The sequence below is a fragment of the Pongo abelii genome, chromosome 17 (genome assembly GCF_028885655.2).
Source record: "Pongo abelii isolate AG06213 chromosome 17, NHGRI_mPonAbe1-v2.0_pri, whole genome shotgun sequence".
NCBI lineage: Eukaryota > Metazoa > Chordata > Mammalia > Primates > Hominidae > Pongo > Pongo abelii.
This window is the reverse complement of record NC_072002.2, coordinates 48895025-48909266: the sequence shown is the minus strand read 5'-3', so window position 1 is coordinate 48909266 and position 14242 is coordinate 48895025. Positions and strand designations below refer to the sequence as shown.

Genomic DNA, 14242 nt, shown 5'->3' with positions numbered 1-14242 from the left:
TTTACTCTTGTCTATACAAACTTTCTGGATCATTTTCTTCTACTTGCATTTCCTTCCCTGTGTCTCTCTCAGTTCCCATGATGGGTATCTATTACAGTCTCTTGGACTGACTGCTGAATGTAAAGTGGCCAGCCATTCTGTTTTGTCTGGGCCTGAGGGATTTCCTGGGATATAGGATTTTCAGCGCTGAAACTAGGAAAGTCCCGGACAAACCAGAGTTGTTCATCCTATATATGTGATCTGGAAGTTTTAAAGTTATATGTATGCTTTTGATAAAGATTAGCCTTTTTATTAGGCCCAAGTAGACCAAAACTCTGAAAATAAAGATTTCATTTGGTCTTTATCCCTTGTTAGCTACACAACCTGGGAGAGGTCCACCACCAAGGGCCACTATTTCTTCATCCCTACAATGAGAATAATAATACTTCAAAGAGTTGTTGTCAACTTCAAATGAGATATGCATGTAAGTTCAGAATATATAAAATGTGTAAATCTATACTTTATATCAAATATATTTTATATAAATTTGTATTAGATTACATATAGTTATTTTTCAAAGCAGATTTTAATTATTTTATATTGAGAAATAATGGAAGCACAAAGAACAGGCACAGCATTTCACACTATGTGGAGTGCAGAGGAGAACAAAGAAAATGAAAGAGAGAGACTAACTGACTAAGGAAATATATTTTTTCAGGAGTGTCTGTTTTAGCATTTGATTTTCTCCTAAATTAAACTCACCAAGTTAAGGATATTTTGTCTTTAAGTGGTTATAAAGCCCCAGTAACAATGAATATAACATGCTTGCAAAACATATGGGTTATCTTCAGTATAAAAGAAATAAAGATTTTTAGCCTGTGCAATATAGTGAGACCCCATCTCTACAAAAAAAAAAAAAAAAAAAAAAAAAAAAAATTAGCCGGGCATGGTGGCATTTACCTGTGGTCCCAGCAAGTAGCTGAGACCCTCTCAAGTAGGTAGGCTGAGATGGAAGGATTGCTTGAGCCCAGGACTTTGAAACTGCAGTGAGCTGTGATCACACCACTGCACTCCAGGCCTGGGTGACAGAGAAAGACCTTGTCTCCAAAAAATAAAAACATAAATAAAAACTAAATATTTCGTTGTATTTTTTCTATACCCTGAGGCGGGGGTATTTTTCCTTTTGACCAAAGTCAACTCTAATTGGAGCACAATCATAAATATGTCCATCACTCAGTGAAACCAGAATGTCCAACTTCATCCCAGGGACAGAGGACCACCTCTATTGGATTACTTATTTGAACTCTGCCAGCATATACTGTATGTGATACTGCTTAAGAAGTGAGGGTAAAATTTGATTTTGGAGCAAAATGAAAATATACAAATTTTCATAATCAAATGTCTAATCCATATTTGAAATCCATGTGAAAACTGGTTCTAATTCAAGTTCTTTTAAAGATCTATCCAGGGTTAGAAATAGGACAATTCTGTTTTGTGTGATAAAAGAAAATGACAGGTGATAGCCAAACTGGATGGAGTCTGATAGTTAGAGTCAGCATATTCATTTGTGTTATGGAGGCTGGGAAGTCCAAGACGGGTGGCTGCATCTGGTGAGGAACTCATGCTGCTTCATAACAGGGTGGGAAGGTGATAGGGGAGCCTGGCCCATGCAAAAAAAACAAAAACAAAAACAAAAAACCCGACAAGAGAGGCAGTTTTACTTTGTAACAACCTCAAAGTAACTAGGACTTCATCCCATAAAAAAGGCATTACTCCCTCTTAATGACCTAATAATCTACCCTTGGAGGCACCACGTCCCAACACCACCACATTGGGAACCAAGCCTCAACATGAGTTTTGGTGGGGACAAATCATATTTGAACCAAAGCAATTTGGGAACAGTTTTTCTCCAAATAAGCATACTACTATCAGTGTTTTTCAAACTTGCTGTTGTTTTCTATGGAACCTTTTCTTCAAAGGAAATAGTTCACTGAAACATAACAATGACAAGGCATAGCTCCTTTAGCAGTAACAGGTGTAAAGCCTGTGGCCCCATTTCTTCAGCCCCCTCCTCCATGAGGCAGTCCCTGTGGGGACTCCAGGAGCCCTCCATGAACCTGGGAAGCACTCCTTGAAACCACAAAGCTCTAGTATTCATGGCATTCATGTTCTTTACAAACAATTAGCTTTTTCATATTAATAAAAATTCATGCACATATTCTTAAAAACCACATAAAACTGTAGAGCTTAAAAGAATGTCCCATCCACCTCTCTATACCTTTGAAGCCCAGAGGCAACCATCTTCATCTAACTGTTCATTATGATGATGATTCCATATTCCCACATGATACCCATATACCTACTTTTTGATTTTCAAATGTTGATATTACCTGTTGGCCTCCTACAGATAGGAGATAAGGATTCTATATAGGATATTATATATAATACTTCCTCCAGCATGTGTGTCCTCTCTCCCTATCTCTCTCTCTTTCTTCTTTCCTGCCTCCCTGTCACCTGCCTCCCTACCACACACATGAGCACATACATGCTTCCCTTAGCTTAATCTTCCCAATTTAACTACACAACAATCTTAGATAAAGCACTAATTAGTGTTTACATTATTTTAACTTGTATATATTATCCACATGTAAGCCACATGGGAATTTATGATTACATTTCTTTTACACATTTTTCTTTTTCTTTTTCCTGACATTAGTTGTGTCATATTTTTGTTTTCTTAATTTTTCATCTGCCCATCTTATATTTTCTCAAACTCTCCAATAGAAATGCAACATTCCTCTTAATACAGTCAAATATGTTAGTTTTTTTTTGTTGTTGTTGTTGTTTTTTAGTACCCTCATGCTTTTTGTGGCAATCTTGCTACTGAGCTGTCATCCTAGGACTGCTCTTTGCCTCTCTGTAGTTTGGGTCCCGTTTCCTGAATTCTTTGTTTTTCTTTCTCAATGGACTCCCTCATGGGTGGGTGGGCGAGATGCAGTAGCTTCCTGAGAAAGATGTTTGGGACAAACACATTTTTGGAGAACTTAAATGTTTGAAAATATTTCTTTATTCTCTCTTTTTTTTTCTTTTATTATTATTATTATTATACTTTAGGTTTTATGGTACATGTGCGCAATGTGCAGGTAAGTTACATATGTATACATGTGCCATGCTGGTGCGCTGCACCCACCAACTCGTCATCTAGCATTAGGTATATCTCCCAATGCTATCCCTCCCCGCTCCTCCCACCCCACAACAGTCCCCGAAGTGTGATGTTCCCCTTCCTGTGTCCATGTGTTCTCATTGTTCAATTCCCACCTATGAGTGAGAATATGCGGTGTTTGGTTTTTCGTTCTTGTGATAGTTTACTGAGAATGATGATTTCCAATTTCATCCATGTCCCTACAAAGGACATGAACTCATCATTTTTTATGGCTGCATAGTATTCCATGGTGTATATGTGCCACATTTTCTTAATCCAGTCTATCATTGTTGGACATTTGGGTTGGTTCCAAGTCTTTGCTATTGTGAATAATGCGGCAATAAACATACGTGTGCATGTGTCTTTATAGCAGCATGATTTATAGTCCTTTGGGTATATACCCAGTAATGGGATGGCTGGGTCGAATGGAATTTCTAGTTCTAGATCCCTGAGGAATCGCCACACTGACTTCCACAAGGGTTGAACTAGTTTACAGTCCCACCAACAGTGTAAAAGTGTTCCTATTTCTCCACATCCTCTCCAGCACCTGTTGTTTCCTGACTTTTTAATGATTGCCATTCTAACTGGTGTGAGATGGTATCTCATTGTGGTTTTGATTTGCATTTCTCTCTTCTTACATTAATTGTTACTTTGACTTTATACAGAATTCATTGTTTAGAAATACCTTTTCCTCAGAAATTTCAAGGGATTTCTTTACTGTCTTTTAGCTTCCAGTGTTATTAAGAAGTTATTCTGTACTCTGATTCATTTTATTTGACTTTCTATCTTTCTTTGTTCCTTTCCTTGCTTGTTCATTTCTTCCTTCTCCTCTTCCCTCCCTCCTTCTTCTCTCTGAAAACACTTATGATTTCTTCTTTATCCCTGGTGTTCTATTGTCTCATAACAGTATATTTGGTGTGATATGCACAAGTTCCCCCAGTTGATTATGTTTGAAATTCAGGGACTTTTACTCATTTATTCAGTTCCAGGAAATTTTGTTATGTACTTTTAGCAATTTCTGACCTCTATTTCTTCTGTTCTTTCATTGTGAAACTAACCTTGAGACTCAAACTCTAACGTTATTATCTTTTCTATTTATCTTCTTTTTGTCATCTATCTCTAGAAGAGTCTCTCATCTTTGTTCTGTTGATTATATTATTTCACCTAACATTTTTCATTTTTAAGAATTTAATTTTCTCTAATTTCTCCTTTTTCATAGCACCATGTTTAGTTTCATGAACACAATTTCTTTTTTACTGTCTATAATACACATTTCAGCTTTTTAAAGCTACATGTAACAGCTTTCTGTTCTCTCCAGAGTCTTTGTTTCCTTCAATTTCTTGTTGGTTAGTTTGCTTTGGTCTCTTTTTGTTGGAGACTTTCCTCCTTATCTGGTATTCTTTAGCTGTCTGCTCAAGCAATGTATTATGGACTCCAGGACATTACCATAAAACCATTAGACAAAGCTGAGTTGTTTCACCGAAATGCCCTCAAGAATAGCAAGATTTCTTCCCCCTTGGGTAGTCAGACCCTCTAGGAAGGTGCCCCCTCCAATGTTCCGCCTGGGAAGTACAGCCTGATTGCCAGTGTCCTGGGAGCTGAGCCACCTAAGAAGGCTTGAAGGGAAAGGAGAGTTTGTTACTATTCGGCGCACAGATTTCTATTTAGTCTCCCAGATTTCTATATCGTATCTCATCCTCATCTGCCACTGTCCCCAATAATGCTAAGCTTGTAGCCTCTATAGTTAAGTTACTCCAGAGAATAATACCCCACCATCTCTCTTACAGGGTGAGAGAGGGGTAGTTGTCAGGCTGCAAAGAGTTGAGGAGGGAATTTGGGAGTCCAGCTGTTCTTGTTAAGAATTTCAAACAGTCCTGTTTTCAGCCTCAAGTCTGTCTCTTAGCGTCAGCAATCCTTTTTGCCTCCAGTCTTTGAGTCTTTTGAGGGTTCTCAATGGAGTTCCCATTTGTTTCTTTTTGGCATCTCCTCTGCAGACACCTGGGTTTCTACATCTCTGTTTAGCTAAAACACATACCACTCATTCATTCCATTTCCATTAAAAAAAAAAAATCCAATAGCTCTCTGCTGTTGTGTTCTCTTCTGTTTTCTTTAGAAAGTGAGTTTCTTTTTCCTTCTTTTTTTTAGTTGTCATTATAGGAGTTCCTTTAGGAGGCAGAGGGTAGACTTAAGCAAGTGTCCCATCCACCATTTTAACTGTAATTCTCTGCCTTCGCTCTTTGACACTGCCTTATAAAGGGAACAAATTCTCAAACATCTCTCCAAAATGATCCCACCAAATTCAGCAGTTGTGTGTTTGCGGGTGGGGGCCAACGGGGGCAACATAATATTTCATTTTTCTCCACAAGTACACCCAATGCTAAAATGAAAGCTAAATCCCAGCAAGGAATGTAATTATTTCTATCAGACAGACATGGTGAAGTACAACATTCAATTAGACTAAGGAGATCCTTTTATTCTGACGTTACATGTTGTCCCCTATATTAAGACTTCCATCATTTATCTGTGGAATTAAATATCTGAACATATATAATTATAAATAATTCCTTCCTAGGCAAAACTATCTATCTTAAAAAGTGAAAATACATTTCTTTTGTAATTGAAGTTCTGCCTAAACTATTAATTAAGTCATAACCTAGTCAAGACAAGTAAAATTACTTAGCAGTCATTTTGTATTTGCTTTTTGTTAGAAGACAATGTAAAATCTAATAGTGAACTAATTTCCCTTTCAAGTTGTCATGATGATTCGTATATGGATCGCATTTATGTATTTTGTTATTTGAGGTAAGTTTTCTCTTGAATCATTTTACATACTAGTTTTGCTCCTTATAATATGTGAGTCTGGAGACATCAGTCTTCTAGAAATATTGTACCCTATTTCTTCAAGAGTATCCCATCAACATTGAAGCTACCTTTTACACTTAGAGAGATATATACATTCAATTATTTATCCAACTGTAAGAGTTGGCCCTGAGGAGAGAATCACAGGTTATTCTTGGCATCCTTTAGTTTCTTGCCACATTTACCCTCTCTATGTGGTCTGCTCACCTAGCTCCAAAATATTCTGTTGCCATCAGTACTGCCCTAAGATACAGTCAAGGGGGTTGGGAGGTTGTGGGGACGGGCTGCTCTGGGCCTCACACGTTAGAGGGCCTTGCTGCTGTAGTCTTCCTCTGCTTTCTATGTCATCCCCAAAGAGCTATGAGTTAGAAGAAATACCAGTGTCCCTCTTCTAACCAAGCTCTGAGCATGTGAGACTCTGGAGTTTCCTGCTCAAAAGGCCTTGAGACTGCATCCAGGTCTGTCTTCCCAAGGTGAACCTGCCTCTAGTATACACACCTTAAAGACTTAAGGGTAGTTGAAGAGTGGTTGTTTGTGGGGATGTGGATGTAGGGGGTAGGAGTCAATCTTGGAAGAATGAGCTAAGGTGTTCACACACACCTTAGTGCAAGGCCCTTTCAGATACAGGACAGTACTAGGGATGGGAAGAGAAGACAGGGTGTCTGGGTGCTCTCTCTCTCTGAGCAGCCTCATTTAAGAGAATTTCAATTTGAACTTGGCCTTAAAAATAATTATGAAGATACACATATTAAGGTAGGAAAACACATTTGGTTTAATAATTTATAAGTTTGTGTTATAGCTTTTAAATATTTAGACATATTGTTTGTATGTCCCTCTTTGTATTCGTGTCTCAGATCCTACAAAATACTAGGGGCAGGGCCGGGCATGGTGGCTCATGCCTGTAATCCTAGCACTTTGGGAGGCCGAGGTGGGCGGATCATGAGGTCAAGAAATCAAGACCATCCTGGCCAACATGGTGAAATCCTGTCTCTACTAAAATTACAAAAATTAGCTGGGCATGGTGGTGTGCACCTGTAGTCCCAGCTACTCGGGTGGCTGAGGCAGGAGAATCATCGCTTGAAGCCAGGAGGTGGAGGGTGCAGTGAGCCAAGATCATGCCACTGCACGCCAGCCTGGTGACAGACCAAGACTCCGTCTCAAAAAAAAAAAACAAAAAAATAACAACAACAACTAGGGGCATGCCTGACTGCTGTATTGCCCCCAAATTTACAGTGCAGTGCTCTAAAAGTAACTGTGTGCCTTTCCACACTTTCTCTTCTCTATCAAATTTATCTGTCCTTAACAACAGAAAGTCTCAAAATCATATTTTAAAAAAACACATCAGAGAGCTGAAGACACAAAGAAATCCAAATAAATTAATTTTCAAAATGAGGTTCATCTTTTCTTAGAGAGAAGAATTCTATAGCTGTTGTCACTCCTGAGGACACAGCAACAGGTGGAGCACCTTTGCCACAGAGCTGGATAAGGACAACCAGCCCAGGTATTAACACACTTTCTTTTTTGTTTTCTTTTGTTTTTTGTTTTTTTTTTCTTTTGAGACCCGGTCTTGCTCTGTCGCCCAGGCTGGAGTGCAGTGGCGCGATCTCGGCTCACTGCAAGCTCCGCCTCCTGGGTTCACACCATTCTCCTGCCTCAGTCTCCCCAGCAGCTGGGATACAGGTGCACGCCGCCACACCCAGCTAATTTTTTTTTTGTATTTTTAGTAGAGACAGGGTTTCACCGTGTTAGCCAGGACGGTCTCGATTTCCTGACCTCGTGATCCGCCCGCCCTGGCCTCCCAAAGTGCTGGGATTACAGGCGTGAGCCACCGCGCCCGGCCTTAACACACTTTCAACAGTTGCAAGTGGACAGGTACCACAGATTAGAACACTGAGGCCCCACAACCACAGAGAGAATCCATGCCTGCCTGCTAACTCCTTTCCACAGATCATCACTGAATATTTGGGGGTGGTTGACATAGGCTGGGGCAGGGCAAGAGAGTTGATGGAGATCCCCTCAAGGCGCACAGGTCTTCATTCAGTGCACAGTAGCAGTTCTCCAGAAGTGAAGAGAGATATCCATATACCTGAAAAGCTCGGTGCTGGAGTGTAAAGAAGAAAGAGATCCCCCGTGGTCCAGAAACACTGGCAGGTAGGCTTTAAGTATGCAGACATCTCTGAGGCAATGCTACTCTCAGTCTTCCTAAAGATAAATTTCAATTTCTTCCCCCAACACATCTAAAGCCAATGACAAATCACACTAAAGCTATAGCAAAGCTTACATTCATATCTAATCATATTAGATTAATCCAGTCTCCCTGTGTCCCCCCGACCCCACACACAGCCAAATAGAGAAAAGGATGAGCCCTTTTATGGGAGTAAATATTATTTACTTCTGTGCTTTTACCCACTGACATACAATAAACAATTATAAAACACATGAAGAAGCTGAAAAATATGACTATGAAATAAAAAATGAACATTAGAAGCAGACCCACAGATGGCTCAAATGTTGGATACAGCAGGCAGAGATTTGTTTAAAAATTATGATAGATATGTTAAAAAGATATAATGAAAAAGTGAGAAGCATGCATTAACATTGGGAAATTTCAATAGATATAAGGGCATTATCAAAAAGAGCAAAATAGAAATGATAAAAATAAAAATTATGTATAATAAATGAAGGATTCATTCAGGGAGTCGAACAGCAGACTGAATCCAGCAGAAGAAAGGGTGGGTAATATTTAAGACATGTCAATAAAATCATCCAAACTGAAACACTAGAGAAAAAAAAAGAGTGAAGAAAATGGGACAGAAATCCTGTGACTGTAACAAAACATCTAATGATCTAAGATATTTGTAACTGGAGCCTCAGAAAGGTAGCGGGGAGAAAATCAAAGAGAAGAAATACCTGAAAACATGATAGGTGAACAATTTCCAAAACTGGTAAAAGATATCAACTCATGTATGAAAAAAGTTAAGTAAAACCCAAGCAAGAAAATTCAAAAACAAACAACTAAACAAACAAAACAAACTCCACCACCACCAACAACACGTTGAGGCATTTTGTGATTAAACTATTGAAAAACAGGGATAAAGGGTAAATCTTAAAAGCAGCCAGAGGAAAAAGACATTTCATGCAGGCAACAACCTTAGGAACGATGTCTGAGTTTTCAACTAAAATATTGACTGCCTTAAGACGATGCAATCTCTGCAAAGTATTGAAGGAAAGCAACTCTTAATCTAGAATTCTATGTTCAACAAATATATCTTTCAACATGAGGGTGAAATAAGATGAGAAAGGTTGAGAGTGTTTATTTTTAGCAAATACGTACTATAAGAGACAAGGAAAGTTTTCAAGGTGAATTCTTGCTGGAAGCCTGAATCTACAAGGAGAACTGAAAATTATTAGAGTGGATAAATGACTAAATATCTGGGTAAGTATAAAAGACCTTTTAAAAATTACCATCTATCTACCTACCTACATATCTATCATCATCTACCTACCTATCTATTCACATTTTAAAAACTTGTGACTGTTTAAAGCAAAAATAGTAACACATTTTGTGTTGTTACCTATAAGTAAATAAAATACATGACCAGAAGAAAGCAAAGGACAGCAAGTAAATAGAATTATACTTTTTAAAGGTTCTTACATGGTTATTTTTGTAATATTATTTAAAGGTAAACAATAATAAAGATGCATGTGTGCAATCTTAAGACACAACAATGAAAAATAAAAACACTCCATTGAGGTATAGTAGAAAACATCAATGAAGGAGATAAAATGAAATAATAAAATATTTAATTAGCTCAAAGGAAAGCAAACAGATAAGGAACACAGGAACAAAAAACAGATGTGACAAATAGAATACAAATACCAAGATGGTAGACTTAAATCTAATGACAGTAAACATTACATTAAACGTAAAGGCCATGGTCACCAAAACAGCATGGTAGTGGTATAAAAATAGGCACATATACCAATGGAAGAGAATAGAGAACCCAGAAATAAACCCAAATACTTATAACCAACTGATCGTTGACAAAGCAAACAAAAACATAAAGTAGGAAAAGGATACCTTATTTAACAAATGGTGCTGGGATAATTGGCAAGCCACATGTAGAAGAATGAAACCAGATCCTCATCTCTCACCACATATAAAAATCAACTCAAGATGGATCAAGGTCTTGAATAAGATCTTAAACTATACAAATGCTAGAAGATAACATCGAAAAAACCCTTCTAGACATTGTCTTAGGCAAGAATTTCACGACCAAGAACCCAAAAGCAAATGCAATAAAAACAAAGATAAATAGGTGAGACTTAATTAAACTAAAGAGCTTTTGCATGGCAAAAGGAACAGTCAGCAGAGTAAGCAGACAGCCCACAGAGCGGGAAAAAAACTTCACAATGTATACATCTGACAAAGGTCTAATACCCAGAATCTACAATGAACTCAGACAAATCAACCAGAAAAAAAACAAACAATCCCATCAAAAAGTAGGCTAAGGATATGAATAGACAATTATCAAAAGAAGATATACAAATGGCCAACAAACATATGTAAAAATGCTTAATATTACTGATGATCACGGAAATGCAAATCAAAACCAAAATGCGATACCACCTTACTCCTGCAAGAATGGCCATAATAAAAAAATAAAAAAAACAGTAGATTATGCTGTGGATGCAGTGAAGAGGCAACACTTCTACACTGCTGGTTGGAATGTAAACTAGTACAACCACTATGGAAAACAGTGTGGAAATTCCTTAAAGAACTAAAAGTACAACTACCATTTGATCCAGCAATCCCACTACTGGGTATCTACTCAGAGGAAAAAAAGTCATTATTAAAAAAAACAAAAAACTTGCACATGTATGTTTATAGCAGCACAATTTACAATTGCAAAAATGTGGAACCAATCCAAATGTCCATCAATCAACGAGCAGATAAAGAAACTGTGGTATGTCACACACACATATATTTATACATATACACACAATGGAATACTACTCAGCCATAAAAAGGAATGAATTAATGTCATTCACAGTAACCTGGATGGGATTAGAGACTACTATTCTAAGTGAAGTAACTCAGGAATAGAAAACCAAACATCATATGGTCTCACTCATAAGTGAGACCTAAGCTATGAGGATGCAAAGGCATAAGAATGATACGATGGACTTTAAGGACTTACCAGGAAAGGGTGGAAAGAGGGTGAGGGATAAAAGACTACAAAATGGGTTCAGGTGATGGGTGCACCGAAATCTCACAAATCACTACTAAAGAACTTACTCATGTGACAAAATATCACCTGTTCCCCAAAAACCTATGGAAATAAAAAATTAAAAATAAATTTTGTAAAAGGACTCAATATTCCATTATCAGACTGAATAAAAAACCAAGACCAAACTACATGCTGTTTATATAAAAAATGCTTTAAATATAAAAACACATATTGATTGAAAGTTTAAAAATGGTAAAAGATATACCATAAAAATATTTGTGTGCCTATGTAAGACATATTAGGTATGTTAAACTTCAAGACAAAGTATTAATATATTATCAGAGATAAAGAGATATTTCATGGTGATAAAGGGTCAATTCATCAAGAAGATATAAAACTAAAAATAGGGCTTCCAAATACATAAAGCTAAAATGAACAAAATTAAAGTGAGAATAGACAAACCCATAATCATTGTTTAAAGGCAAGCAGAAACCCTTTTGAGGACCTTTATTTCAACACACTTACACAAATACTATTACTGACCCACAATAAACTGGGGTGGGGTGTGTTTTGGGAGAGAAGTTTTTGGGACCTTTCAAGGCAAGTTGTATCTCTAAGACTGTAGCCTAGAAGTCTGAAACAAAATGTGGGAGACTCAGCGCACAGTTTTCTGACAGCCAGCAAAGTTAGAATGTTCACATGTATGACAAGACATGGGTTGTTTGTCCCTTGCAGCCTCTAGGTTGAGTGAGTCATAAACAACCTCATCCATTTTCCCTGATTGTCATACAAATATCATCAACTTACGGCCGGGCATGGTTGCTCACGCCTGCAATTCCAGCACTTTGGGAGGCTGAGGCAGGCAGATCACCTGAGGTTGGGAATTCAAGACCAGCCTGGGCAACATAGTGAAACCCCATCTCTACTAAAAATATAAAAATTAGCCGGGCATGGCCGCATGTGCCTGTAATCTCAGCTAACTGGAAGGCTAAGCCAGGAGAATCACTTGAACCAGGGAGGAGGAGGTTGGAGTGAGCTGAGATCACACCACTGCACTCCAGCCTGGGTGACAGAGTGAGACTCCATCTCAAAATAAATAAATAAATAAATAAACAAACAAATAAAACAAAGCAAAAACAAAAACATATCACCAATTTATTTGTGTTCCATGATGAAACAAAGATGAGGAAAAATGTGTTCATACCCTTGATTCCCTCCCTGCAAATTTGTCTTGATTGTCAATTGCTGACTTGGGATCTGAGTGGGATATTCTGGGTTCCTGGAAGACTACAGTGACCAATAGGACATTCTCAATCAGAGGCAGTTCTGTGGCAGTCACCTGTGTGACAGAGGCCATGCAATAGGCACACAGCTTTACCACTGGCTCATCCTGAAGGCTCCGTGCAGCACTGTGAGCATTGTGCCTGCAGGTGTGAGCCCAGGATCAGGACTCTAGGATTTTCCTCAGAAGATGGTTCTATGGGCAGCTCTCATTGCATTTCATAGAACTTAAGCTTGCTTTATAAATGTAGGGAGAAAGAACATCATGGAATGTTGTCTGCTCCAGATGAAGAAAAACTTAAAATTTCTGACAGGCTCTGGCGTTTTAAGAGAGGTCATTAAATGTCTTGGTTGAAGGCCAGACTTGAATAAAGTTGTTTGAAATGCTGTCTGGAGACAGATATTTTAAAACTGATTAGTCCTACTCTTTATTGTGGTTAAAATAGACTTTCTAGGGGAAAATGGGGAAGAAAAATCTAACTATCCAGAAGAAGATGGTGTGATGGTTGATGTTACACAAAGGCTATAATACAGTCATTTGAAGGATAAATCAGAATCCATCCAATCCCAAGTAGCTAAACCAGAATAATCTTGAAATTTATGTCAGAAAAGTAAAACACAGCTATAGATAGTATTAAAGAAAACTTTCGATGAAAAATCCAGTCTTTAGGAAAATGGAAAATTACTTTTATACAAAGGTAAAGGAAGACTGAGTGGTCTTAATTTACATAGAAAAAAGGAGGTTGAAATTTCAAGACCATGTTTGGAAAAAATTCTATGTGAGAAGGAACATCAGATCTAGCATTTGACTGAATGTTTGTTGAAGGTGACAGATTTGTTTGCTGTCCTTAGAGATGAAATGGACAGTGGTCATTCGGTGTTGGACATAATAAGAGAGTCAGAAATAAGAGACAACTTAGATGAGGAGTTTTGAACAATCATGTATAACATCAAGTAAAAACTTCCTTACAAACTCTTGAAAACATAATCAAATATACAGTAAATTCACTAAAAGAAGCTTATGCATTATATTAAAACATTCCAAAGCAAGAGTGCATCAGAAAATGCAAAGATAGAAAATGAAGTTCAAAAGCTTGACAAGAAACAAGTGATGGAATTTTATCAAAACGAAACTTCACAAGAAGTTCACCTTATAGGAAAGAGACTCTAGAAAGAGAGAAGAAATGTTTCACAGCAGATACAATATCAGCTATGCCTCTGAGGAGCTGGACACCTACAGAAAAGAATTATTTCTAAGTTGTTGTACTATTTCAGTAAAAGCATTATATTATGACTTGTTTAACCAGACTACCATAACATTAAGAAAAACAGGCATTTCTCATGAACAATAAAGTAACTAGAGATAATTGAAACTTTAAGAGGTATTTCTAGGCTTAGGCAGGAGGACCAATTGAGGCCAGGAAATAGAAAGGTCTGGGCAAAACAACAAGAACCCATGTCTACAAAAATAGTAATAAAAATAAAAATCAGCTGAGCATAGTGGCTTGTGCCTGTAGTCCCAGCTACTTGGGAGGCAGAGATAGGAGGTCACTTGAGCCCAAGAGTTACAAGATGCCTTGAGCTATGATCACATCATTACTGCATTCCAGCCTGGATGACAGAGTGAGACTGTTAAAATAATAATAATAATAATAAAAACAGGTATTTCTGTTGGCCTCAAGCTGTTCTG

At 37.7% G+C, this 14242-nt stretch overlaps 1 protein-coding gene across 7 annotated transcripts in view; it reads right to left on the bottom strand.

The window, feature by feature from the left end:
• The window catches only part of DTNA (dystrobrevin alpha), a 396061-nt gene that overhangs the window by 303872 nt on the left and 77947 nt on the right, over positions 1–14242 (bottom strand). The window lies entirely within an intron of this gene.